The 26,272-nt window shown below is 47.3% G+C and overlaps 1 long non-coding RNA gene across 1 annotated transcript in view; it reads right to left on the reverse strand.

Moving 5' to 3' along the window:
• The window catches only part of LOC134929195 (uncharacterized), a 53,853-nt gene extending 35,503 nt beyond the window's left edge, over positions 1-18,350 (reverse strand). The window contains exon 1 of the long non-coding RNA XR_010178367.1: positions 18,246-18,350. This is a non-coding gene — a long non-coding RNA (uncharacterized LOC134929195). The remainder of the gene's footprint in view (positions 1-18,245) is intronic.
• Positions 18,351-26,272: the final 7,922 nt, after the last annotated feature.

Below are 26,272 nucleotides of genomic sequence, written 5' to 3' on the forward strand. Positions count from 1 at the left end.
TCATCTCCAATGTATAAAAGAAAAGATAGGAGAAACCACAATAGTGTAACTCAATTTTAATAAGAACAAATGCAATAAAACATATGGCTGGCAGCGTACCTTAAAATAAGGTGTATATATCACACCAAGTCTCGTTTGTAAAATGTCTGTGGTGAATTCCTGGTATGGGAATCCCTTCAGGATCAAAGCTGGGTCGCTGTCCAGGCAGATGCTGTTCACCAACGCGTTTCGGCTCTCCTGAGCCTTTTTCAAGGTGTTTGGGCTAGTAGTATTCTGGGTATATATATACCCCTTACTGCGATATCATTGGTGGATCCTTTCCAGGAAGTGAATTTTCCTTAATGTATCGCCGCAGCCGTAGGCACAGACGTGCTGGGGAGATCCTCGCTGTGCACAGCGGCGTATATAGCTCTCCTCTCTCCCGTCTCTCTTTAGCGGTGGGTAGCGGTTTTAAATGATCTCCACCCCTCGGCGTGCTGGAGCCGCTTGTATACGGACGTATGCAGAGCAGACCCTCCACCTGGCTGACCGCGTCTCCTCCGATTATAGCTCAGCCGGGGCGGCAGGTGTATATGGTCTCGTCGGTTGTCCTTAGCTCTCAGCCCAGCGGGGTAGATCCAAATGTGGGGTGTCTCTTGTCAGGGTGAACAGCAGATCTCCTAACGCGAAACGCACACAGGTGCTTTTTCAAAGAGTCTCTTCTATCATGTCATCCGCATCTGTCCACCTCATGTACCACAACCTTATATGAGTACTAAAGATAAAAAACACACTATGGCAGAAGTTTCTGATGGAGAGAAAACAAAAAATGGTCTTTAAGGTTGCAAATTCCTCATGAGTCCCTGTCAGCAAAACAGTTATCAATGAAGGATATAAGTATCTGTGAAATCACCAAAATAATATGACATTTTACAATGAGGGAAATAATATTGTTTAAAAAAATTAATGTAGGGGGGAACACCAGGTACATATTTGTAAAATAATGTTACCAAAAGTTTCCAAATGCAAATAGTTTTTATTTAAAATTAAAATTGAAGTCTACTCTATCTCCATGGTGTTGAGCTTAGGATATGGTGATTTGGGCTGGCAGATGCAGAGCATATAGGACCCGAGTCAGTAAGGATGGCAAATTCTGCTAAGTAGGAGAATTTGCAATCCTTGGGATAGCATGCTGGGGGCCGCCCATCGCAGGGCAATGCTGCACAGCATGCTAACAGCCGCCCCCCACCCTGACCACGCTGAAATTGCGGTGCGACCGGCAATGAGGTAGCCTCCCACAGCATGGTCGCGCCCACAGGAGGGCCGCTGCCATATTAGCGATCGCAGGCAGATTGACAGGCAGAGGTGATCACATTTTCTGCAGGGCCCCGCAGAAAATGTGGGCGCATGCACAGGACAGGCCCTGCACATGCGCCCACATCATTTTAGCATTTTTTCCAATTGAATTGCGTATTGGGATCCAACTTGAATCGAGCCCATTGGTCATTGTTGATCTTAGGATATGGTGGAGTGGGCTGCTAGATGCAGAGCACATAGACTGGTGTTGATCTTAGGATACGGTGGTGGGGGTTAACACATAGGCTTGTGTTGAGCTTTGGATACTGTGGAGTGGGCTGGTAGATGCAAAGCACATAGGCCAGTGTGGAGCACAGTATATGGTGGAGTTGGCTGGCAGACGCAGAGCACATATATTGGTGTTTGGCTTAGGATATGGTGGTATGGGCTGACACATGCAGAGCCCAATGTTGGGCTTAAGATATAGTGGAGTGGACTAACTGATGCAGAGCATATAGGCCAGTGTTGGGCTTAAGATATGGTGGAGTTGGCTGTCAGATGCAGAGCACATACACTAGGCCGGTATTGGTTTAGAATATGGTGGAGTGGGCTGGCAGATGCACAGCACATAGGTCGGTGTTGGGCTTAAGATATGGTGGAGTGTGCTGACGCAGAGCACTAGGCCAGTGTTGGGCTTAGGATATGGTGGTGTGGGCTGGCAGATGCAGAGCACATAGGCTGGTGTTGAGCTTAGTATGAGGTGGAGTGGGCTGGCAGCCGTAGAGCACATAGGCCAGTGTGGAGCACAGGATATGGTGGAGTGGGCTGGCTGACGCCGAGCACATAGGTTGGTGTTGGGCTTAGGATAAGGTGAAGTGGGCTGGCAGATACACAGCACATAGGCAAGGCTGCCACTGGGGGGGAGGTTAAGGGGTCATATGCCACAGTCGCAGGATTTTAGGGGCGATGAAACCTCCACCCAGCTCTCCTGGCCAGTTGCTCTTCCACACCCACCCACCATGATTGCCTTCCGGGGAGCCATGTAGCCGCTGCCGGGACCCTTGCCCACGGTGCAGCTCCCTTGTAGCCTGGCCTCGGCAACACTGGGATCTTCGCAGACATGGCCCAGGCCAGACTTGACCCTACCGTCAGCGGCACAGTGACATGTCATAGATGTGCGCACATCATGCTGGGCCAGAATTGCAGTGGAAGGTGATGGGACTGGGGGCTGAGGAAGTTGATGGGGGCTGAGGAAGGGGATGGGGGCTGAGGAAGGGGATGGAGGTGTGGCCTAGGATGGGGCTGAGGAAGATGATGCAACTGAAAAAGGTGATGGGGCTGAGGAAGTTGATGGGGCTGAGGAAGTTGATAGGCTGAGGAAGTTGATGAAGCTGAGGAAGTTGATGGGGCGGAGGAAGGCGATGGGGCGGAGGAAGGTGATGGGGGCTGTGTCTGAGGATGATTATGGGGCTGAGAAAGTTAAAGGGACTGAGGAAGTTGATGGGGTTGAGGAAAGCTCTGGGGGCTGAGGATGGTTATGGGGCTAAGGAAGGGTCTGTGGGCTGAGGAAGATGGTGATAGAGGCTGTGGTTGAGGCTGGTGATGGGGCTGGGGGCTGAAGAAGATTATGGGGTTAAGGAAGACAATAGGGCTGAGGAAGGTGATGGGGCTGTGGCTGAGGATGTTGATGGGTCTGTGGCTGAGGAAGGTGATGTGATGCTGAGGTGATGAGGGCTGAGGACGGTGAGGGAGAAAGGGCAGGGAGGGAGGGAGTGGGACTAAGGGCCTAAATCAGACCTGATCGCTGTTGTGCATTTTCGCACAGCGAGCAACCAGCTATTAACTGTGTATGCACCACAATGTGCAAGTGCGCCGGCACACAACAACAGGCATCGCCGGTCAGCGACAGGCTGGTGCGAAAATTCTAATCTCACAGCCATTCGCATGCGGATTGACAAGAGAAAGCCATTCATGGGTGGCAACTGACCGTTTTCTGTGAGTGCCAGGGAAAACGCAAGCGTTCCCAAGTGTTTTCAGGGAGAGTGTGGGACGTCAGCTCCGGCCCCGATCAGCCCGTTCTGATAGAACTGTAGGAGTAAGTCCTTGGCTGCGTAGAGACTGCACACACTAGTAAAAAGTAAAACCAGTCACTGGTGAGTGAGGTGCAAACAGATTTGTAGCGGTCCGCTGGCTGATGGATTTTTTAACTGCCCTGCATACACATAGGATCGCACACTTGCATGGCGAATATACACTCCCCTTGGGTGCAGACTATCTGATCGCGGGACTACAATTTTAGCAGCCTAGCCAAGTCTGAATCACCCCCTAAGTTCTAAACCACTGGCCTGGTCTGGACTCTCTGGAGGAAGTCACTCACTGGTCTGGACTCTCTGGAGGAAGTCACTCACTGGTCTGGACTCTCTGGAGTAACTGGAGTCTGGTCTCCTGCAATTAGCTTTGCAGCTATCTGTGACAGCACAGCACTTGAAGTCAGAGGGCTGGGGGAATCAATGTTTGTTTCATTTTTTTTTCTGGTTGTGGAGCACAGGATATGGTGGGGTAGGCTACCAGACACAGAACACAGGCTAGTATGGAGCACAGGATATGGTGGAGTGAGTTGGCAGACAGAGAGCACATACTGTAGGTCGGTGATGGGCTTAGGATATGGTGGTATGGGCCAACACATGCAGAGCTCGGTGTTGGGCTTAGGATATGGTGGAGTGGGTTGACTGCCGTAGAGCGCATAGGCCGATGTTGGACTTAGGATATGGTGGAGTGGGCTGGCAGAGGCAGAGCACATAGGCCAGTGTTGGGCTTAGACAGGGGCGGATTGGCCATAGGGATCACAAGGAAGATTCCTGGTCGACGTGTCTTTTTGTCTTTGTGTGTTGTCATGTAGTCCCACCCGCTACGTGAAAGGCAGCTCACAGCACTCAGTACACTGCATTGTTCCCATTCATTGTTATTCCAACTCTGCAGTACAGAAACTCTGCCATCTTGTGATGCTGCCATGGCTACATGGTATGTTATACCTATTATCCTGAGCATGTCAGGTCACTTCTACAAAATTTTGCAGGGCCACTTTTAGTTACCAATCCACCCCTGGTCTGGAGCAAAAGGTGCAAGGAAGGCTTGCATCAGGCTTGCAATCAGGTGCTTTAAGGAGGGATCCCGTTCCCTCAACAGACCCCACCTCCTCATCAGACCTCACACCCATTAGGTCTGCTTCAATGCATTTCCCTGGCTAGTTTTCCATCCCAATCCGCCCCAGGCTTAGGACATGGTGGTCTGGGCTGGAAGACACATAGCAATTAGGTCTTTTCAATGTAAAATGGAGAAGATTTCAAAGGCAAATAACCTTCTGTCTACTTTATAGGAGGAAATTGCACTAATTCTGAGAGGGCTACATACAGATGTGAAACAGGGTGGTAGTCAAATGATATATCATGGCCAATCTCCTTTCTAAAGTGATCCCACATATTGTGCATATCGCGCCCATAGTAATCAGGTTTAGCTGTTAAAGGGTTATAGCATCTCGCTACCCCAGGGGTAGCAAGCTGAAATGATGATACCACTCCCAGAACGAGTGTGGAAGGGGGCAGAAAGAATTGAATACCGCCCTTAGAATGCCAGCAACCGCTGGTCAAAGGTTATTTGTTTAAAATGTCGATAGCAACAAAACATTTGTCCAAGCTTGTATCTTTCTCACACCTTTATATGATATTAAGATCTATTTAACCAGAGAAAAATAAGAGCATATAATATTTACTCAAGCAAACTAAAAGTGCATGGTAAGGCTTGGTACAGTAGGTTAGAGTTTAGTGAGCAATAAGAGTTTCAGATTTTTTTACATTTTATAGGCAATTAGGGTCTGATGCTGAATTGATTGCATGCCATTTGTGAAGAGTACCCTTGCATATTTGTGCCATAAGGACCAAGTTACTGTAGATATCGAAGCAGAATGAGTTAAATCACAATTAGTGCTCATTGCACACAATCCAAACCTCTACTCTGAATTTCAAAAGTTTAGTCAACTTTCAAACTTTATAATATACTCAAAATCAGAACAAGCAACACAGCCTACAACAAGCATTGGCTTTTAAATGTCAGCTCTTTCAAAATCAATACCAATGAATAAAAAAATAAATACATAAAAATACCGGAAGTTTGAGCAAAGCAACCCCTGAGGCAATTATGAGATTTATTCTGACCTTAAAAACTTGCATTCTAAAAACGTTTTATGGATAGTTGGTAAAAATATTTCAGATTAATGTTTTGTCTAAACTGTACAAAGGGCCTGATTCAGAGATGGCCGCAAATGCCATCACAGCTGGGATTCCATATGCAGCGGTTGTGCGAAAATAAGCAAATGTCTCAGCCACCAGGTTTTGTAATAAGACACCCACTGGAGGTGTCTCAGATCTGCTGCTTGTGTACGAAGACGCAACCATCAGATGCACAGAGGGGATCATTCCGACCTGTTCGCACGCAGAGGTTCTTCGCTGAGGTGCGAATGGGCCGGAAATGCGCATGTGCGGCGGACGCTTTGCGCAAGCGCGTCATTGCCTGGCGACGATCGTCGCCGGACAACGCCGCCGCCAATGACAAATGTGATCGCAACGTCGAACGCAAGAAGATGGACAGGCGGGAGGCGTTCCGGGGGAGATACTCACCATTTCCAGCCGTTTTCAGGGAGTGGTAAGAAAACGCAGGCGTGTCCAGGCAAACGGATGGCGGATGTCTGACGTCAAAGCCGGGACCTGCATTGCTGGATCTGTCGCACAGGGTAAGTAGGTCTAGGCCTAGTCTTGTTTTGTGTGAAACTTTGTTAGCATAGCAGGGCTGCACAAGCGTTCGCAGCCCTGCTATGTTAAAATACACTCCCCCATAGGCGGAGATTAGTTGATAGCACCAGCATCAAAAAGTTGCTTGGTGCGATCAACTCGGGATGAGGGCCTGAATCAGGCCCTATATACAGATGCTCACCGTCTCAATATCACCCAAATTATTGAAAGAAATTTAACATGATTTAACATGACACAATCTACAGGCTTAAAAGTTTAGGTGGACTACCATATTTTTTATACTTTATATAACGACACACGACCTGTCGGATTTGGCCCCATTTCCAACAGAAGCACGCAGATCAGCTCCTAATCCACCGATCCACGTGTTTTTTGACAAGCCGGGAATTCCCGACTTGTCGGAAAAAAACTGCTCTTTGAATAGGTCGGAGCCCCTTCCGACCGAAATCTGTCGGAAGCTGCCGTCTTTCCGACAAGACATTAGCTTCCGACAGCTATTGAATACACCCCTTACACTGAAAGTGTGGGATGGGAGGACCCAGCCGAATGGTGATCACAGTAAGTGCACAGGGAATGAGAAAGTGACTTATGCCACACAGAATGTCCTTAACCAGGGTACTACAGCAGGTACAGGGTCTATTCAGTAATGCATACAGTGGTACTTCAAAGGTTAAAACAGTGGTGGTATTACAGTGGGGAGCATCAGGCTGCATACTGACTGTGAAGGCAGCCGGATCCTAGTACACTAAAGCAATTGTAAAATAGAGAATATTGGCAGCCCTAGAGGCTGTAGCAGGGTCCGAAGAGCCTAGGGTGCTTTGATAGACATAAAACACTACAGGAGAAGAGCAGTCACTCAAATTCAATAACCAGCTCAGAGCACCACTTCAGTGAACTCTTCCCGTTTAATAACCACCTCTCAGCATTACCACCACAACCCACCATTCATTGTCCACCGCACAGTATTCCCTCACACCTTCAATGTCCAAACCACAGTACTCCATCTGGCCCCTCCAATAATCACCCCACAGCACTCTCCCTAGCCTCGGCAATGTCCACACCACAGCATCCCCCAGTAGCAACACCAAGCTTACCAGCTTTAGTACTGTCTGGTGAATGTAGCATTGCTGCACTTGCACAGTAGAGTATGTTGCAGGATTGATCTGCTTTGAGAGCCACCGTGGGTCCTAGGATCTGCCTATAGTCCTGTTATTGAAAGTTTTAGAGAGCACACATATCTCTTTCACCTCACCTCTTCGACCCAGGGTATTGCTTGGTTAACCCATTTGCAGCTCCCCGAAGAAAAACCTGTGTCCAGAGACCCAAGAATCCAACCCGGGTAGCTTGCAGGGTTGGACACAGGAAGGTCCCTGGTTAAGGGGCAGTGTGAATGGGTAACCCGGGACATCCAACCTGGGCCCTGTTTACAGCATATGGAGAGCAAGAACAGTTAACATTGCATCTGTGAATAACTGGGGTCAGAACCATGGTGTGAACGGGGATTAGGACTGGAATCGCATTCCAACTCCCAGGTCAGATGCAGGATTTTTATGTGAAAACGGTAATAGATAGATATCAGCCTTTAAGACTTTTTGTTTATAATCTTATTTTTGGCACAAAATATCAACATTTCTGTTGTTAAATGACAATCTTTGACAGTATATCCAGGTAAATCAGCAATAATATAATCAAATTAACAATGATGATATACACATTTTCTTGAACAAATGCAATCTAATTACTGTCATTCAATAGCTAAAGTAACTCCAGTAACTATTTTTATGAAATTTATACGAGTATTTGTTTAACAAAACAAAAACAGTTTGAATTTTCTCATCTGCCATACTATGATATCTCATCATACTAATTAACATATAACACACTTTTATCAGGAAAAACCTAACTTATATCAAACCCCAGTTAAGCAGGGCATACACCATACAATTATCTGGCAGATCTGGCTGGTTGGAATGAAAATCTAGAAATGGATAAGAGCAAATGACAATCGACCAAACAGTGGAAAATGGACAAAAACTATCGTTCATACAAATTGGTTAAATCCATACCTCCATCTTAATTTATGATTGTATGCACCTGTTTTGAACAGGTTAATGGATAAGAAAGGTGTTTCACCACAGGTGAGGGCAATCATACAGTAAGAGGGAAGTCCAGAAACAGAGCATTCTGTCCCTCCTGGAGAGGGTCATGTTGGGAGGTATGTAAATCTGTGATTTCACTAATTGTCTGAATGACAGTTTTTGTTAATTTTTCATGTTTGGGAGCAAATGTTCAATTGTCATTTGCTCTCATCCATTACCAGATTTCCATTCCAACCAGTCAGATGTGGTGTATGCCCTGCTTTATTGTTTATCAGCTAATACTGCAGCCTGTAGTGTTCTATAATGCAGTGGTTCCTCAAGGACCCCTAACAATTCATGTTTTCCAGGTCTCACAGAATCACAAGTGTAATAATTTGTTCCACCTGTTGATCTTTTAAAATGTGTCAGTGAGTATTGAATGCACCTGTGCATACTAGGTGACCTGGAAAACAGGAACTGTTGGGGGTCCTTGAGGACCATGGTAGAGATGAGCGGGTTCGGTTTCTCTGAATCCGAACCCGCCAGAACTTCATGTTTTTTTTCACGGGTCCGAGCGACTCGGATCTTCCCGCCTTGCTCGGTTAACCCGAGCGCGCCCGAACGTCATCATGACGCTGTCGGATTCTCGCGAGGCTCGGATTCTATCGCGAGACTCGGATTCTATATAAGGAGCCGCGCGTCGCCGCCATTTTCACACGTGCATTGAGATTGATAGGGAGAGGACGTGGCTGGCGTCCTCTCCGTTTAGAATTAGAATAGATTAGAGAGACACTTGATTTACTAATTTTGGGGAGCATTAGGAGTACTCAGTAGTGTACAGTGCAGAGTTTTGCTGATAGTGACCAGTGACCACCACTTTTATTTATAATCCGTTCTCTGCCCGAAAAAAGCGATATACAGCACACAGTGACTCAGTCACATACCATATCTGTGTGCACTGCTCAGGCTCAGGCCAGTGTGCTGCATCATCTATATATATTATATATCTGTCTGACTGCTCAACTCACACAGCTTATAATTGTGGGGGAGACTGGGGAGCACTACTGCAGTGCCAGTTATAGGTTATAGCAGGAGCCAGGAGTACATAATATTATATTAAAATTAAACAGTGCACACTTTTGCTGCAGGAGTGCCACTGCCAGTGTGACTAGTGACCAGTGACCTGACCACCAGTATATAATATTAGTAGTATACTATCTCTTTATCAACCAGTCTATATTAGCAGCAGACACAGTACAGTGCGGTAGTTCACGGCTGTGGCTACCTCTGTGTCGGCACTCGGCAGCCCGTCCATAATTGTATATACCAGTGACCTAACCGTGGTTTTTTTTTTCTTTCTTTATACATACATACTAGTTACGAGTATACTATCTCTTTATCAACCAGTCTATATATTAGCAGCAGACACAGTACAGTGCGGTAGTTCACGGCTGTGGCTACCTCTGTGTCGGCACTCGGCAGCCCGTCCATAATTGTATATACCAGTGACCTAACCGTGGTTTTTTTTTCTTTCTTTATACATACATACTAGTTACGAGTATACTATCTCTTTATCAACCAGTCTATATATTAGCAGCAGACACAGTACAGTGCGGTAGTTCACGGCTGTGGCTACCTCTGTGTCGGCACTCGGCAGCCCGTCCATAATTGTATATACCACCTAACCGTGGTTTTTTTTTCTTTCTTTATACATACATACTAGTTACGAGTATACTATCTCTTTATCAACCAGTCTATATATTAGCAGCAGACACAGTACAGTGCGGTAGTTCACGGCTGTGGCTACCTCTGTGTCGGCACTCGGCAGCCCGTCCATAATTGTATATACCACCTAACCGTGGTTTTTTTTTCTTTCTTTATACATACATACTAGTTACGAGTATACTATCTCTTTATCAACCAGTCTATATATTAGCAGCAGACACAGTACAGTGCGGTAGTTCACGGCTGTGGCTACCTCTGTGTCGGCACTCGGCAGCCCGTCCATAATTGTATATACCACCTAACCGTGGTTTTTTTTTCTTTCTTTATACATACATACTAGTTACGAGTATACTATCTCTTTATCAACCAGTCTATATATTAGCAGCAGACACAGTACAGTGCGGTAGTTCACGGCTGTGGCTACCTCTGTGTCGGCACTCGGCAGCCCGTCCATAATTGTATATACCACCTAACCGTGGTTTTTTTTTCTTTCTTTATACATACATACTAGTTACGAGTATACTATCTCTTTATCAACCAGTCTATATATTAGCAGCAGACACAGTACAGTGCGGTAGTTCACGGCTGTGGCTACCTCTGTGTCGGCACTCGGCAGCCCGTCCATAATTGTATATACCACCTAACCGTGGTTTTTTTTTCTTTCTTTATACATACATACTAGTTACGAGTATACTATCTCTTTATCAACCAGTCTATATATTAGCAGCAGACACAGTACAGTGCGGTAGTTCACGGCTGTGGCTACCTCTATGTCGGCACTCGGCAGCCCGTCCATAATTGTATATACCACCTAACCGTGGTTTTTTTTTCTTTCTTTATACATACATACTAGTTACGAGTATACTATCTCTTTATCAACCAGTCTATATATTAGCAGCAGACACAGTACAGTGCGGTAGTTCACGGCTGTGGCTACCTCTGTGTCGGCACTCGGCAGCCCGTCCATAATTGTATATACCACCTAACCGTGGTTTTTTTTTCTTTCTTTATACATACATACTAGTTACGAGTATACTATCTCTTTATCAACCAGTCTATATATTAGCAGCAGACACAGTACAGTGCGGTAGTTCACGGCTGTGGCTACCTCTGTGTCGGCACTCGGCAGCCCGTCCATAATTGTATATACCACCTAACCGTGGTTTTTTTTTCTTTCTTTATACATACATACTAGTTACGAGTATACTATCTCTTTATCAACCAGTCTATATATTAGCAGCAGACACAGCACAGTGCGGTAGTTCACGGCTGTGGCTACCTCTGTGTCGGCACTCGGCAGCCCGTCCATAATTGTATATACCACCTAACCGTGGTTTTTTTTTCTTTCTTTATACATACATACTAGTTACGAGTATACTATCTCTTTATCAACCAGTCTATATATTAGCAGCAGACACAGTACAGTGCGGTAGTTCACGGCTGTGGCTACCTCTGTGTCGGCACTCGGCAGCCCGTCCATAATTGTATACTAGTATCCAATCCATCCATCTCCATTGTTTACCTGAGGTGCCTTTTAGTTGTGCCTATTAAAATATGGAGAACAAAAATGCCACTCCTAGATGGGCCCGGTGTTTGTGTCGGCCACTAGGGTCGCTAATCTTACTCACACAGCTACCTCATTGCGCCTCTTTTTTTCTTTGCGTCATGTGCTGTTTGGGGAGGGTTTTTTGGAAGGGACATCCTGCGTGACACTGCAGTGCCACTCCTAGATGGGCCCGGTGTTTGTGTCGGCCACTAGGGTCGCTAATCTTACTCACACAGCTACCTCATTGCGCCTCTTTTTTTCTTTGCGTCATGTGCTGTTTGGGGAGGGTTTTTTGGAAGGGACATCCTGCGTGACACTGCAGTGCCACTCCTAGATGGGCCCGGTGTTTGTGTCGGCCACTAGGGTCGCTTATCTTACTCACACAGCGACCTCGGTGCAAATTTTAGGACTAAAAATAATATTGTGAGGTGTGAGGTATTCAGAATAGACTGAAAATGAGTGTAAATTATGGTTTTTGAGGTTAATAATACTTTGGGATCAAAATGACCCCCAAATTCTATGATTTAAGCTGTTTTTTAGTGTTTTTTGAAAAAAACACCCGAATCCAAAACACACCCGAATCCGACAAAAAAAATTCGGTGAGGTTTTGCCAAAACGCGGTCGAACCCAAAACACGGCCGCGGAACCGAACCCAAAACCAAAACACAAAACCCGAAAAATTTCAGGCGCTCATCTCTAGACCATGGGGCAGATTTATTAAGCCTGGTGAAGTGATAAAGTGGAAGGTGATAACGCACATGCCAATCAGCTCCTAACTGTCAAGTTACAGGCTGGGTTTGAAAAATGACATTTGGAGCTGACTGGCTGGTGCTTTATCACCTTCCACCTTATCACTTCACCAGGCTTCATAAATCTGCCAAGTTTGGGAACCACTGCTATTGTAACCCTGTGAAAGGGTTAATAGATCAAATACCTATACATGTATTGGGTATAACGTTGATAAATATTAGTATTCACATTATTGACGTAAAAATCTGTGGTAAATTCATATATTTACCCACACGTGAAATATGGAAATGTATGTATAATTCATATATACTGCATATAATATGAAGTAAAAATATATTTAATATGTCTTTACAGTAAAAGTACCATTTATGAGGTAAATATTATAGTCAATACATATGTACTCATAAATAGGTATAGAGTGAGGGAAAGGGTTAATGTGGTTCATATGGGTGTAGTATGGTATGCCGGCGGCCGGGCTCCCGGCGACCAGCATACCGGTGCTGAAAGCCAGACCGCCCGGCAAGCGCAAATGTGCCACTTGCAGGCCGCTGCGCTCGCCACGCTGCGGCCACGGGTTATTCTCCCTCCAGGGGGTTCGTGAACCCCAAAGAGGGAGAAAAAGTGTCAGTATGCCGGCTGTCGGGATTCCGCCGCCGGTATACTGTGCGCCTTGATCCCTAAAGCCGGCAACCTGAAGACCACCCGGTTCATATATCTATGCTGAAAATGACATGCAAGTGTATCATTTTATTTACAGTGATGTATATGTAGTTGTAAATGCATTTGATACTGACTGTAGGCCTTCATAGATCGAGTGACCATATTATCCCTTTTACCTGAGACGCTCATGGATTACACAGGTTCTGTGGCTGATAAAAACCAGCTGAAATGTAGGCTTGAAGTCAGCCAGCCACAGAACCTATGTTATCCATGAGCGTCCCAGGTAAAAGGGATAATATGGTCACTCTATTCATAGGTTATATAGTGGATAATGTGCTTACGCTGGTAGAAAGCTCTAGAAGGACTCATGTGCACCCTCCACCTGTCACTCACTGGGTGGAATTCAAATGTTTGAAATGTCAGTTGGGTGTCTGTTTTTTCCTGTGAGGTAACTGCCAGAGCTTTTAGTGTGAAAACATCTGTTCCATACCCTCCAACATTTTAAACATAAAAATCGGTACAAATTCGAAAAGGGGGCATGGCCACAGGTAAAGGGGCGTGGTCACGCCACTTTTCCTATACTTTCAATGGAAGTTTGGAGAGCCAAATGTCGGTACAGACCATAAAAAAAAGGTACTGTACCTGCCAAACAAGTACAGTTGGAGGGTATGCTGTTCATGATAGGTGACAGAGGGGTCATGTGACCTATTTCCGCAGGGTATATAAGAGCGGTCAGCACTGCTGACAGCCAGTCTCCTGTTTCCTCCCACTTGTGCTCACAACCTTCCTCCCATGCCCGGGCAGCCAAGCTGTAAACATGGGCTGTAACCAGGCTGCTGGGCATGGAGGGGGAGGGGGTGTGATGGTGATGCCAGTGAGGGAGCCAGGTCTTGATGCAGGGACTGCAGGCTGTATCTGTCTATAGTGTCCCTGAAATAGCTTGTTATCTACAGGCAGTGCCAACACGCAGTGACCCAACTAGCAGCAAAGTGGGCAGATCCATTGACAAAAGTGGGTGGAGCCATCACTTACAGTTAGCAGCAGAGAGGGAAAGTCCCAGTGCTGAGAGACAGGCGGCTGCAATGATAGAAGCAGCATGTACTGGAAACTGTCAGTGCCGACTGTATATCTGAGTCAGGGCTGTGGTAGCCTAATAGCTGGTCTCCCCACTGTCCACCCATCATAGTGCCAATGGGAGGAGTCAGGGCCGACTCCAGGCCTACTAGCACCCTGAGCGAGAGAATTTCAACGTGACCCCCCCACCCCCCCCCCACCTGCGCTCCTGGAAAAGTGGGCATGGCCTTGCAACTTCATATTATCTAACTATAAATAAATATATTTTCACACCCCCTCTATGCACACAATTATCAGCCTTACACATAACAGCCACAGTAGTGTTCCTTACACATAATGGGGCTCATTCCGATCCATTCGCACGCAGCGGATTATTGCTGCAGTGCGAACGGGTGCGAAATGCGCATGCACAGCGCCCGCAGGGTTACGACGCGGCTTAAGAAGAAAGCGGTCGCAGGACGGGCCGCAAAGAAGATTGACAGGAAGAGGGCAGTGCAGGGCGGATCCGGACCGTTTGGAGCCGTTTTCGGGGAGTGGTGAGTAAAACGCAGGCGTGCCCAGAAGAATGGAGGGCGGAGGAGTGACGTCAAAGCCGAGCCCATCATCGCTGGATCCATCGCACAGGGTAAGTAGGTATAGGCCTAGTCTTGTTTTGTGTGAAAAAAATTTAGCTTAGCAGGGCTGCACAAGCGATCGCTGCCCTGCTAAGCTAAAATACACTCCCCCATAGGCGTGGACTAGTTGATCGCAGCAGTAGCAAAAAGTTGCTGGCTGCGATCAACTCGGAATGACTACCAATGTCTCCAGTATAGTACCAGATACACATAATGTCTCCAGTATAGTGCCAGATACACATAATGTCTACAGTAGTGCAGTGCCAGATAGACATGTCATGCCCTCCAGCAGTGCCAGCTACACATGACATGCCCCCCAGCAGTGCCAGCTGCACATGATATGCCCCCCAGCAGTGCCAGCTACACATGATATGCCCCCCAGCAGTGCCAGCTACACATGATAGTGCTCTCTCTAGGATTTTTTTAGGGCAGGGTGCTAATCAAGGGGAGGGCACATTTTTCATTTGGGAGGCACATTTTTAAGTTAGAAGGGCAAAATTATGAACATACTGTAATGCTTGGGGCTCCCCTTCCTACATGCTAAAGCATGGACAGTGGGCGCCGAAGACGTGCCAGCTACACATGATATGCCCCCAGCCGTGCCAGCTACACATGATATGCCCCCCAGCAGTGCCAGCTACACATGATATGCCCCCCAGCAGTGCCAGCTACACATGTTCCCACAGTGCCAAATACATATGCCAACAGTGCCAGATACATAAATGACCCCACAGTGCCAGATACATAAATGCCTCCACAGTGCCAGATACATACTGTATATGCCCCCACAGTGCCACATACATATATGCCCCCACAGTGCCACATACATATAATGCCCCACAGTGCCACATACATAAATGTTCCCACAGTGCCATATATGCCCCCAGAGTACATTCTGTGCCGGCAATGAGGGAGGGGGAGTGCTGCTGTAGGCGGCCCTATGCTAAAGTGATCTGTGCGCGCTGTGCGGTGCCGGCATCTGACGTCAGACGCCGACACCGCACAGCGTGCACAGATCACTTTAGCGTAGGACCGCCTACAGCACTCACCCTAACAGACAGGAGGCGAGCCGGGACGGACAGCTGCTGCAGGCTACAGGACAGGGCCGGCTCCAGGCTCCAACACGGCGGCACCAGCGAGCGGAGCCCATTAAGGGTGGCGCCCTGCGCGGGCGCTCGCGTCAAACATGCCTGGAGCCGGCCCTGGGAGGAGTTGGGTGGGTGAGTGAGTGGCCACAGCAGCACATAAACTAGGAAGCTCCACTGGTTGGTAGGAACTGTACCAGTCTCTTGCACTGTTCACAGAAAGTAGGGATAACACTGGCCCCATTTAACCATTCACAGTACTAAGCTACTTAGCAGACTTATATTACATACCTCCCAACATGACCCTCTCCAGGAGGGACAGAGGGGCAGATGTATTAACCTGGAGAAGGCATAAGGAAGTGCTAAACCAGTGATATGTGCAAGGTGATAAAGGCACCAGCCAATCAGATCCTAACTGTTAATTTACATATTGGAGCTGATTGGCTGGTGCCTTGGTCACCTTGCACATATCACTGGTTTATCACTTCCTTATGCCTTCTCCAGGTTAATACATCTGCCCCAGGATGCTCTGCTTCTGGACTTATTCCTTCATTTATGATTGTCTGCACCTGTTTTGAACAGGTAAATGGATAAGAAAGGTGATTCACCACAGGTGAGGGCAATCATACTTTAAGAGGGAAGTCCAGAAGCAGAGCATTCTGTCCCTCCTAGAGAGGGTCATGTTGGGAGGTATGATATTAGGTTATAGAGCTGGAGGAGTGGCAGCTGTAACGTGAATGACAGTGCGCAGACTCTGGTGGGAGAGGCCGCAGCAGGGATTGGCTATTCAGCTGATATGAAAGCAAAGCACTGCACATCTGATAGAAAGTCAGCCATACAATACACCTGATGCCAGGAACTCAGCAGCAACAAGTCAGACTGTATGCATGCCTTTTATTCTGTTAACTTGCATATCAGTCTAGATACATTCTGAGGAGTCTAATACAGCAGAATATTGGAAGCGTATGTGTTGTCTTGATGTTATTAAGCCTAGTATAGACTAGTGGAGGTATTTAATGAGAAATGTACAGTACTTACTGTAAGCCTGCTTCACACAGATTAAAGGAAATATCTATGCATATAATGTACTGCAGATTTATAAACCACTTGCTGGACTTGTATGGCGATGTCCGTTGTCATCTACACAGGTATCCATCCTCTTGTATAGAATTATATCACTGATGATATATCTGATATAATTCTATACAAGAGGATGGATACCTGTGTAGATGGAATACATACATTTTACCGACGGCCGGGATCACGACACCGGAATCCCGGCCACCAGTATGCCAGCAGCAGGGCAAAAGTTAGAAAGCCTCTTGAGGGCACGGTGGCTCGTTGCACTCATCACAGGTCATACTGTAGTCTCCCTCTATGGGTGTGGTGGACACCCATAGAGGGAGAAAAGCATGTGGCGCCGGTATTCCACAGTCTGCTGGGATTCTGGTAACAGCATTGCGACCGTGATTGCCTGCCATGTAGATGACAACGGACATCGTCATACAACACAGACTATAAAAGACTCTAGCTAATGTAGTTCTTTTAATCTAGTCCTAAAAAATCTATTGCATTCTGTGGAATTTCAAGTGAATTGGATACCATAATTTCAGAATGTTACTGTTACGAGTTTGCAACCAGAAATGTCAGGAACTCTGTAGCTGCTGTTGAGAGTTTTACTTTTATTATTAAAGTGACAGTGCTGGCATTACAGGGACAGCTGCAACTGAGGACATACAGGTTTACCTAATATAACAAGAAGAAAATGAGTATAGAGGCTATAGGGGGACATTTACTAAGAAGTGATAACAGTGGAGAAGTTGCCCCATCAACCAATCAGCAGCTCAGTATAATTTTACAGTATGCAAATTATAGATGTTACTTCACTGCTGATTGGTTGCCATGGACAACTTCTCAGCTCTTATCACTGCTTAGTAAATGTCCCCCATAGAGTGTAATGTAAGGAGTGGTAGTCGCGCGAGCACTATCTAGGTATTTTATTGTTACCCCAAATGATATTTTCTTTGTAATGCTTACATTTCTTATATGTACTTTACTGTTTATACTGTGATGTATTGAAGTTACATATACTGTAACGTAAAGGACTGAGTGTGACCTGCAGTGACAAGTCATTTACATATGTAGTAACCTCGGCCACGTACATTAAAGCTAACAGCAACTCGGATAGCGTATGTCATTACTGAGATTATTCTAGAAGTGAACAAAGAAACAGTGGAGTGTGTACTGATATAAGTGGTATCTTATTGTATTTTATCTCATGCACCACATCTCTCTGGGAATTTATGTGTTTAAATATTACTATTTATGGTTTTTACCTAGTAGGCCCTTGAATAGTGTAGTCAATTACCTGTACTTGGGTTGAAGCACATAGCTGTATATTATAGTTAGCTAACCCTTTATAGGTAAGAGGGGGTTACACTATTATTAGGATTACCATACTATCCCTTTAAACTGGGACACTCATGAATTACACAGGATCTATGGCTGATTAAAACCAGGTAAAATGCAGGCTTGAATTAAGCCAGCCACAGAACCTGCGTAATTCATGAGTGTCCCGGTTTAAAAGGATAGTGTGGTAAGCCTAATTATAAAGTATTGTGTATGTTACTTACCTGTTAAAGGAAGTTGTAGAGAGCACACACAAATAGATGCAGCTTTCAAGACTTCTGGTTTACTATGAGCTAGAACTGTCTCCAGAACGTTTCACTATTGCTGCTCTGCTACTCACTGCAGCGCCCTCTACTGAATCCTCCACAACTGACAGCAAATCTTTAACCACTTAACTGGCTAATATTTTTTCCAGAAACTGTCAGGGTATTTTTTTAATGATTGAATTAGATTAAGAACATCTATATTGAAACATATCTTACACGACTTTAGTAAAAAAATAAAAATAAAAATCTATTATTTTAGAAATACCACAGGCAAGGCAAGAGGGCTTCTACTAAATTTCCCCAGTGGCTGCTCCTCACTGCAGCAGCGGGTGGTGGGTGTCACTGGGTGCCCGATCAGCAGTGATCTGCAGCACAGCTGGTACTAGGAGGTCGCTCTCAGATTGGCAGCTACAGTGGGCTCTCTGACTGGTCGTATCAGATGTGAGCATGTCAGAGAAAGCCCAGCCTGGTCACATCTGATGCGTCCACGCCAGCAGTGCCGGCTCTACCATTAGGCAGAGTACGCAGCTGCATAGAGTGCCAGACTGAAGAGGGCGCTGCTTCCATCATCAGTGGGATCCACCGTCTATGTCTTCCTGCAAGGACCTTTATCACCTCCTCAACACCTGACCATGTAATAAGACACTCACCCTGCTGCATCCCGCCACTGCCAGGGACCAAGCTCCACGTCATCTGTGACCCGATACCAGAGTGTGACCCCGACCCCTAACGTACCTCGTAATCTGTGACCCCCATCGCCAGAGCCCTCTAGCTGGCAGTTTAGCGCTGCATCACCGCGGACTACACGACGACCGCAGCAGCACCGCAGCCCCAGTGGAGAAGGCTGAGACCATCGCCGACAAGGAGTCCGGCAGGGTCCTGTAGGAGCGGCTACAGACCAACAGCCTCAGTAAGTATAGTCTGCACCAGACCCCCGACGGGCCCATGCTGGTACTCCTCCTCATACCCAAAATGGGGCTTCTAGATTTACTTTTTTTCCCTGTTATATGCTGACTGCTTTAAATCCAGCCCACTTCCACTGTCATGTTGTATGCTAATTGTTTTTTACTTTATTCCATACTAACACAATTAGGGAGGCCAATCCCGGGCCGTTTTTTCAATCCCGGGATTCGGGATTGAAAAACGGTCAATCCCGGGATTCCCGGGATCCCAGGATTGCAGTAGGGACCAGAGAAAGATGTAGGGAGCAGCGCTGGAGGGAGGGTGTAGGTAGTGGTGCGGGAGGTAGGGAGGGGGTAGGCATAGGTGTGCGCAGACACTGACAGGCGGGTGCCGCTCTGGACTTCCCCCCCTCCACGGCATTATAGTGTTCTCTCACCTCCCCTGTCCTGGATATAGACTGCTCACCTGGGCGGCTCAGGTAAGCAGTCTATGTCCAGGACAGGTGAGGTGAGAGAACACTATAATGCCGTGCCGTGGAGGGGGGGGGGGGGGAGTCCGGAGCGGCACCCGCCTGTCAGTGTCTGCGCACACCTATGGGGGTAGGTAGCGGTGCGGGAGGGTGGTGTAGGTAGTGGTGCGGGAGGGAGGGTGTGGGTAGCGGCGCGGGAGGGTTGGTAGCGGCGCGGGAGGGCGGGAGGGAGGGTGGGTGTAAGTAACACTTACTATTAGGCGGGCGGCCGCGGCAGCCATGGACACACTGAACACGGCGGCATTTCAAATGAAGCGCCGGCCGCCAGCTAACCAGACCTGGCGGACCGGCAGCCAATCAGGGAAGCTGCAGCAGCAGTCGCTCCTGATTGGCTGCCGCTGCTGCGGCAGCTTCCCTGATTGGCTGCCGGTCCGCCAGCTCTGATTGGCTGGTGGCCGGCGCTTCATTTGAAATGCTGCCGCGTTCAGCGTGTCCATGGCTGTCGCGGCCGCCTGATAGTAAGTGTTATTACTTACACCCTCCTGCACTGCCGCGCCGCTTCCAACCCTCCCGCACATGCGCACTGTAATCCCTTGAATACCGGGATTGGAGGCTCCAAACCCAGGATTCAAATCCCGGCATTTTTGGGCCCAAATCCCGGGATCCCGCCGATCCCGGGATTGGCCTCCCTAAACACAATGACAACTGCTGATTCAGTTGGCCTTGCTCTCTCCATTATTCCATGGTCATGCCCCTTCCCCATGAAGAAACACCCCTAAATATTTCACTACGGGGTGTCAAAATATATATTCGCTTACCTGCATGCCAGACAAGTGGTTAATAATGCATTACCACATACAATCATGGTATGAGGATTACAACAAAATAATATATTAGGGGTGACTTTCTTTACTACCACTTTTTAACATACTATTTGCAAGCCACTACACATTTATCGATCACACCTACATTACAGTACTGGCAAAAAGCTTAGAACGCTCAGATATATCTCAACATGAATATCCTGCCTCACGTCACTTGTACTATATCCAAACTTTCCAGATAGATTGAAACCCCAGCTTTGAAAGATTGGTGCACACTACAGGCACTCTAGTGCAGAGGTTCTCAAACTTGGTCCTCGTGGGCCCACACTAGTGATGAGCAGGTCTCCTCACAGAATCACAAGTGAAATAATTAGCTCCACCTGTGGACCTTTTAAAATGTGTCAGTGAGTAATTAATACACCTGTGCACCTGCTGGGTTACCTGCAAAACATGCACTGTGTGGGCCCACGAGGACCAAGTTTGAGAACCTCTGCTCTAGTGTATCAGCCCTTGGGCTATAATGAAATTCATGCATTCCTGAGTAGCCAGGAAGCTTTTCTTCATAATGACAAAATATTGTACACTACTTAGGGAACATAAATAAAAACAATATTCTGGGAAGAGATTGAACCTTTCACATTACTTTGTACAGCTTAAGATATTGTATATCTCGGCTTATCATTCTGTCCCTTTAAACCGGGACACATGATTTACACAGGTTCTGTGGTTGATTAAAACCAGCTAAAATGCAGGCTTGATATCAGCCAGCCACAGAACCTGTGTTATTCATTAGTGTCAAAGTTTAAAAAGATAGGATGGTAATGGTATGTATATCACATTTCAGTATTGTATCTGGTGGGAATGCCATAAAATGTCTACATTTTGGAGGGAAGTATTTAATGTAGTTTATGTGAAATATTTAGATATGAGGTACCAGTTGTTCCTGAGTTCTGGATTTTACTGGATTTTCTGCTGCGGGGTACACTGGGCTCCACAAGGAATGAACAATAGGGTGTAGAGTAGGATCTTGATCCGAGGCACCAACAGGCTCAAAGCTTTGACTGTTCCCAGAATGCATAGCACCGCCTCCTATATCACCCCGCCTCCCTGCACAGGATCTCAGTTTTGTAGTTGGTGCTGCAGTAGCAGGCACTTAACAGAGGGGCTGCTCCAGGCAGCCCTAAGAAGAGCTTTTTTTCTGAGGAAAAAAGTGAAGACTTCAAGGGCAGCAGCAGTGTTACATGTCAGTGGACATTCACGGCTGCAGCTCCAGCTCCAGCTCTCCCCAGCGGCGCTGTACACTCCCGAGCCCTGGTTGCCGGGTAACTACAGCAGGAGGCTCCGGTTTTCTTCATGTCAGGCACACACGACGGGGGCTCTCCGGGAATGCGTGGCCGTGCTTCGGGAGGTAGTAAGTGGGTCCCGCTTGCGGGACCCGGTCTTCATCGCGATCCGGCGCGGTCAGTGGGAGGTGGGCCGTGCGCGCTGGCGGTGGACACTGTGGCAGTACAGGCGATCCCACAAGATCACCAGGGCATGGGACAGGTCAGGTTTTCTCTATAAACCATTTTATTAGAGCCCGCAGTACCCGGTGGTTTTGCCAGCAGGGGGATTGAGCTTGGACCTGAAGCCCCTCCCCCAGCCCCAGGGCACCATTTTCTGCAAATGTTCCCGCCCTGGAGCTGCATATCTGTCTCTCCCTCACTCCCTGGCAGTGTCTGCGGCGCCATTATCCCTCAGCTCACTGTTCCTGGGAATGCTTGGGCAAATCCTCCTATGTAAAGCCGCCTGGTTGTCAGTGCTGTGACTTTACAAGACACTTAAGTATTCTACCTGCCTTTTTTAGTCAGTGTTAGTTAAGAAAGAGTGCACTTAGTCAGGGTTTCCTAGTACAATTACCCTGTGATATACATCCAGTTCTTACTGTGTACTGTTATATCTATTGTTATTGTTACGATCCTGATGCTCAGGACAGGAGAGATCTTATGTAGTGAGTCCTGAGCACCAAGACGGAATGCTGGGATAGGGAAATGGGAAGGAAATAGCCCCTAGCACCCTACCTCCGTTGTCTTACCCGTGTTATCAATTCACACCTGAACGACTATGGTTTCTTGGGCCCATGGCAGCCACGTTTGAAGGGCGGATTAGGTCTGCCCAACTCCGATGCCCCCTCAGGTCTTAAAGAGAGACAAGGCGTGAACTGAGACAGGGTATTAACAAGGGGACCTCTAACTGAAACAACCACGCTAGGGGCTATAAACTACCTAAAAACTAAACGTATGTGCGGCACGCCGCCAAAGGAAAAAGAACTACAAAGAAACCACTGTCCACTCCCCTACATGGCACCGCTGAGTTCCGGGGAGGACAGTGAAAGCGGAAACCTCCGCAAATGCACCAATTCACAGTAAAGTAAACACTAAGCGGCATAGGCTGCAACACGCGGCAGAAGCCGCTACTCATGAAACCGGGCGAGAACCCCAGATGACAAACAGGTTCGCAAGGACTAGAAGGATTCCCAGGACCGGCTTCGGACCTCCAAAGTACCAAAGGGCAGGGAGCAAGATCCACCAAACACGGCTGACAGGAACAGAGTTCTGCAAGGCAGGAACAGCATACAAGAAGCTATCACCGGCGGGGCTGCAGTGTGCTGGCTCACATAAAAAGGCCCTGCTGGCCAATAACAGGAGGGCCAGCAGGACCAGCCCCCAGACCCTAATTACTAGTTGCCGTGCAGCTGCCCTGCTGCACGAGCAACCTAATTAACTATTCTTAGCAACGAGGAACGAGGTCCACCTGTGGCGTCCCCGTTGCTATGCACCCGGCGGCCCTGCACGCATGGCGTCCTGCGTTGCCAGGGACCCGTCGGCTATCGTGCGCACGGCGTCCTGGCGTTGCTAGGCGCCGTGCGGGGGACAGGGAAGGAGAGAGGCGCGGCGGCCGTGACCGCTGCTCAGTCAGGGCACGGCCGAAGACCGCCGCGCCTAACAGTACCCCCCCTTGAGGAGGGGTTAAAGAACCCCTAGAGCCAGGTTTCTGAGGAACCTCCTGAAAGAAAATCCTCTTCAGCTTGGGAGCATGTAATTCTTTATCCAACACCCAAGATCTTTCTTCAGGGCAATGACCTTTCCAGTGGACCAAAAAATAGAGCCGACCCCGAGAAAGCTTAGAATCTAAAACCTTCTCCACCAAGAACTCTTGTTGCCCCTGAACATCCACCGGAGATCTACCCTGGGAAGTCCTCCGAGGAAATCTCCTGGAAGAAAAATACTGTTTCAAAAGAGAACAGTGAAAAGTATTGCCAATTTTGAGAGATCTCGGCAAGCGTAGCCGAAAAGCAACTGGGTTGACCTTCTTAATGATAAGGAATGGTCCAATAAATTTAGGTCCCAATCTAGCCGAAGGTTGTCGGAGCTTGATGTTGCGAGTTGACAACCATACCTTATCTCCCACCTTAAAAGTGCAAGGACGTCGGAGCCTATCAGAAAATTTATTTTCTAGGAAGGCAGCTTTTCTCAAGGCAAGGTGCACCTTTCTCCAAATTGTTCTGAGATGGGAGGTTAAGGTCAATGAGGAGACTGGAGAATGAGGAAAAAAAGAGTTGGCTCTAGGATGAAAGCCAAAGACTGAAAAGAATGGGGACTCCTTGGTGGAAGAATGACAAGAGTTATTATAAGCAAATTCGGCTAACGGAAGAAATTCAGACCAATCATTCTGGAGTTTGGCCGAATACAACCGTAAATACTGTTTTAATGACTGGTTAACTCGTTCGGTTTGTCCGTTAGATTGTGGATGGTACCCAGATGTTAAAGAGAGTTTCATATTTAATGAGGCACAAAAACGTTTCCAGAAACGAGCAATGAATTGCGGACCCCGATCAGAGACAATATCCCTGGGCAACCCATGGAGCCTGAACACATGACGGAGAAACAAGACTGCCAACCCTTGAGCAGAGGGTAATCGGGGAAGAGCAATGAAATGAGCCATCTTACTAAAACGATCTACTACCACCCAAATGACTCGAAATCCGTCTGAAAGAGGAAGGTCCACCACGAAATCCATGGATATATGTGACCATGGCCTGAGAGGAACGGCTAAAGGTACGAGTTGCCCGATCGGCAATGAACGAGGAACCTTATGCCATGCACAAACCTGACAGGAATGGACAAATTCCCTTACATCTTTAGAAAGACTAGGCCACCACACCGAGCGAGAGACTAACTCCAAGGTCTTAGTGATACCTGAATGACCAGAGACTTTGTTGTCATGAAACTCAGCTAAAACAGTGCCTCTCAGAAATTCAGGGACAAAGAGACGATCAGCAGGAGTCGGTTTAGGAGCCTGCTGTTGAAGCTGGACTAACTGAGTAAATAAATCCTGTGTGAGGCCTGCCCGGATGACAGATGATGGAACTATGGGGGTAGTAGCAGGATGGTTATTGTGAACCGGAAGAAAACAACGTGACAGGGCATCAGCTTTAGTATTTTTGGAACCGGGCCTGAAGGTGATAATAAACCTGAAACGAGTAAAAAACAATGCCCAACGTGCCTGCCGAGCATTAAGCCGTTTAGCTGACTCAATATACTGCAGGTTCTTATGGTCAGTAAACACTGTAATAGTATGCCTAGCTCCCTCCAGCCAATGCCTCCACTCCTCGAAAGCCCATTTAACTGCCAGCAATTCTCGATTACCAACATCATAGTTGGATTCTGCAGAGAATTTCCTGGACATGAAGGCACAAGTTTGTAATTCCTGAGACTCCGGATCTTCCTGAGATAGGATAGCCCCCACTCCAACCTCTGAGGCATCTACCTCGACTATAAAGGAGAGCTCCGGGTTAGGGTGCCTGAGAACAGGAGCCGAGACAAAGGCCTGCTTTAAGGCCCGAAAGGCAGACTCGGCTGCAGGCGACCAATTGGAAGGGTCCGCTCCTTTTTTAGTCAATGCTACTATAGGAGCGACCAAATCAGAAAAGGTATGAATGAACCCCCTATAATAGTTTGCAAACCCTAAAAAGCGCTGAATTGCTTTTAAATTTGTGGGTTGCGCCCAATTAAGGATGGCCTGGAGTTTTTTCGGTTCCATGAAAAATCCCTGGGGAGAAATAATATACCCCAAGAAGGACACTTCCGTGATGTGAAAAGCACATTTCTCTAGTTTTGCGTATAAATGATTCTCCCGTAGTTTTTGAAGAACCAGACGCACATGGGTAATATGTTGTTCCATAGACTCAGAATAAATCAAAATGTCGTCTAAATAAACGACAACGAACTTTCCAAGAAAGTCACGAAGAACATCATTGATGAGGTCTTGAAATACCGCAGGAGCATTTGACAGCCCAAAGGGCATCACCAGGTATTCATAATGACCCGACTGTGTGCTGAAAGCCGTCTTCCACTCATCCCCAGATCTTATTCGGATGAGATTGTAAGCTCCTCTAAGATCGATTTTTGAGAAGATAACGGCAGAGCATAACTGATCAAAAAGTACTGAAATCAAAGGCAAAGGGTAGGTGTTTTTAACAGAAATTTTATTCAGAGCCCGAAAATCAATACATGGTCTGAGCGACCCATCTTTTTTCTCAACAAAAAAGAATCCTGCACTCAAAGGAGATTTCGAAGGCCTAATGAAGCCTTTTTTCAGGCTTTCCTGGATATAATTATCCATAGCCGTGGTTTCTGGCCCGGAGAGGGCATATAATCTCCCCTTAGGTAAAGTGGCCCCGGGAACTAAATCTATAGCGCAGTCATAGGACCGATGGGGAGGCAGAACGTCCGCATTACCTTTGGAGA

The sequence above is a fragment of the Pseudophryne corroboree genome, chromosome 5 (assembly GCF_028390025.1).
Source record: "Pseudophryne corroboree isolate aPseCor3 chromosome 5, aPseCor3.hap2, whole genome shotgun sequence".
In the NCBI taxonomy this organism is placed as follows: domain Eukaryota; kingdom Metazoa; phylum Chordata; class Amphibia; order Anura; family Myobatrachidae; genus Pseudophryne; species Pseudophryne corroboree.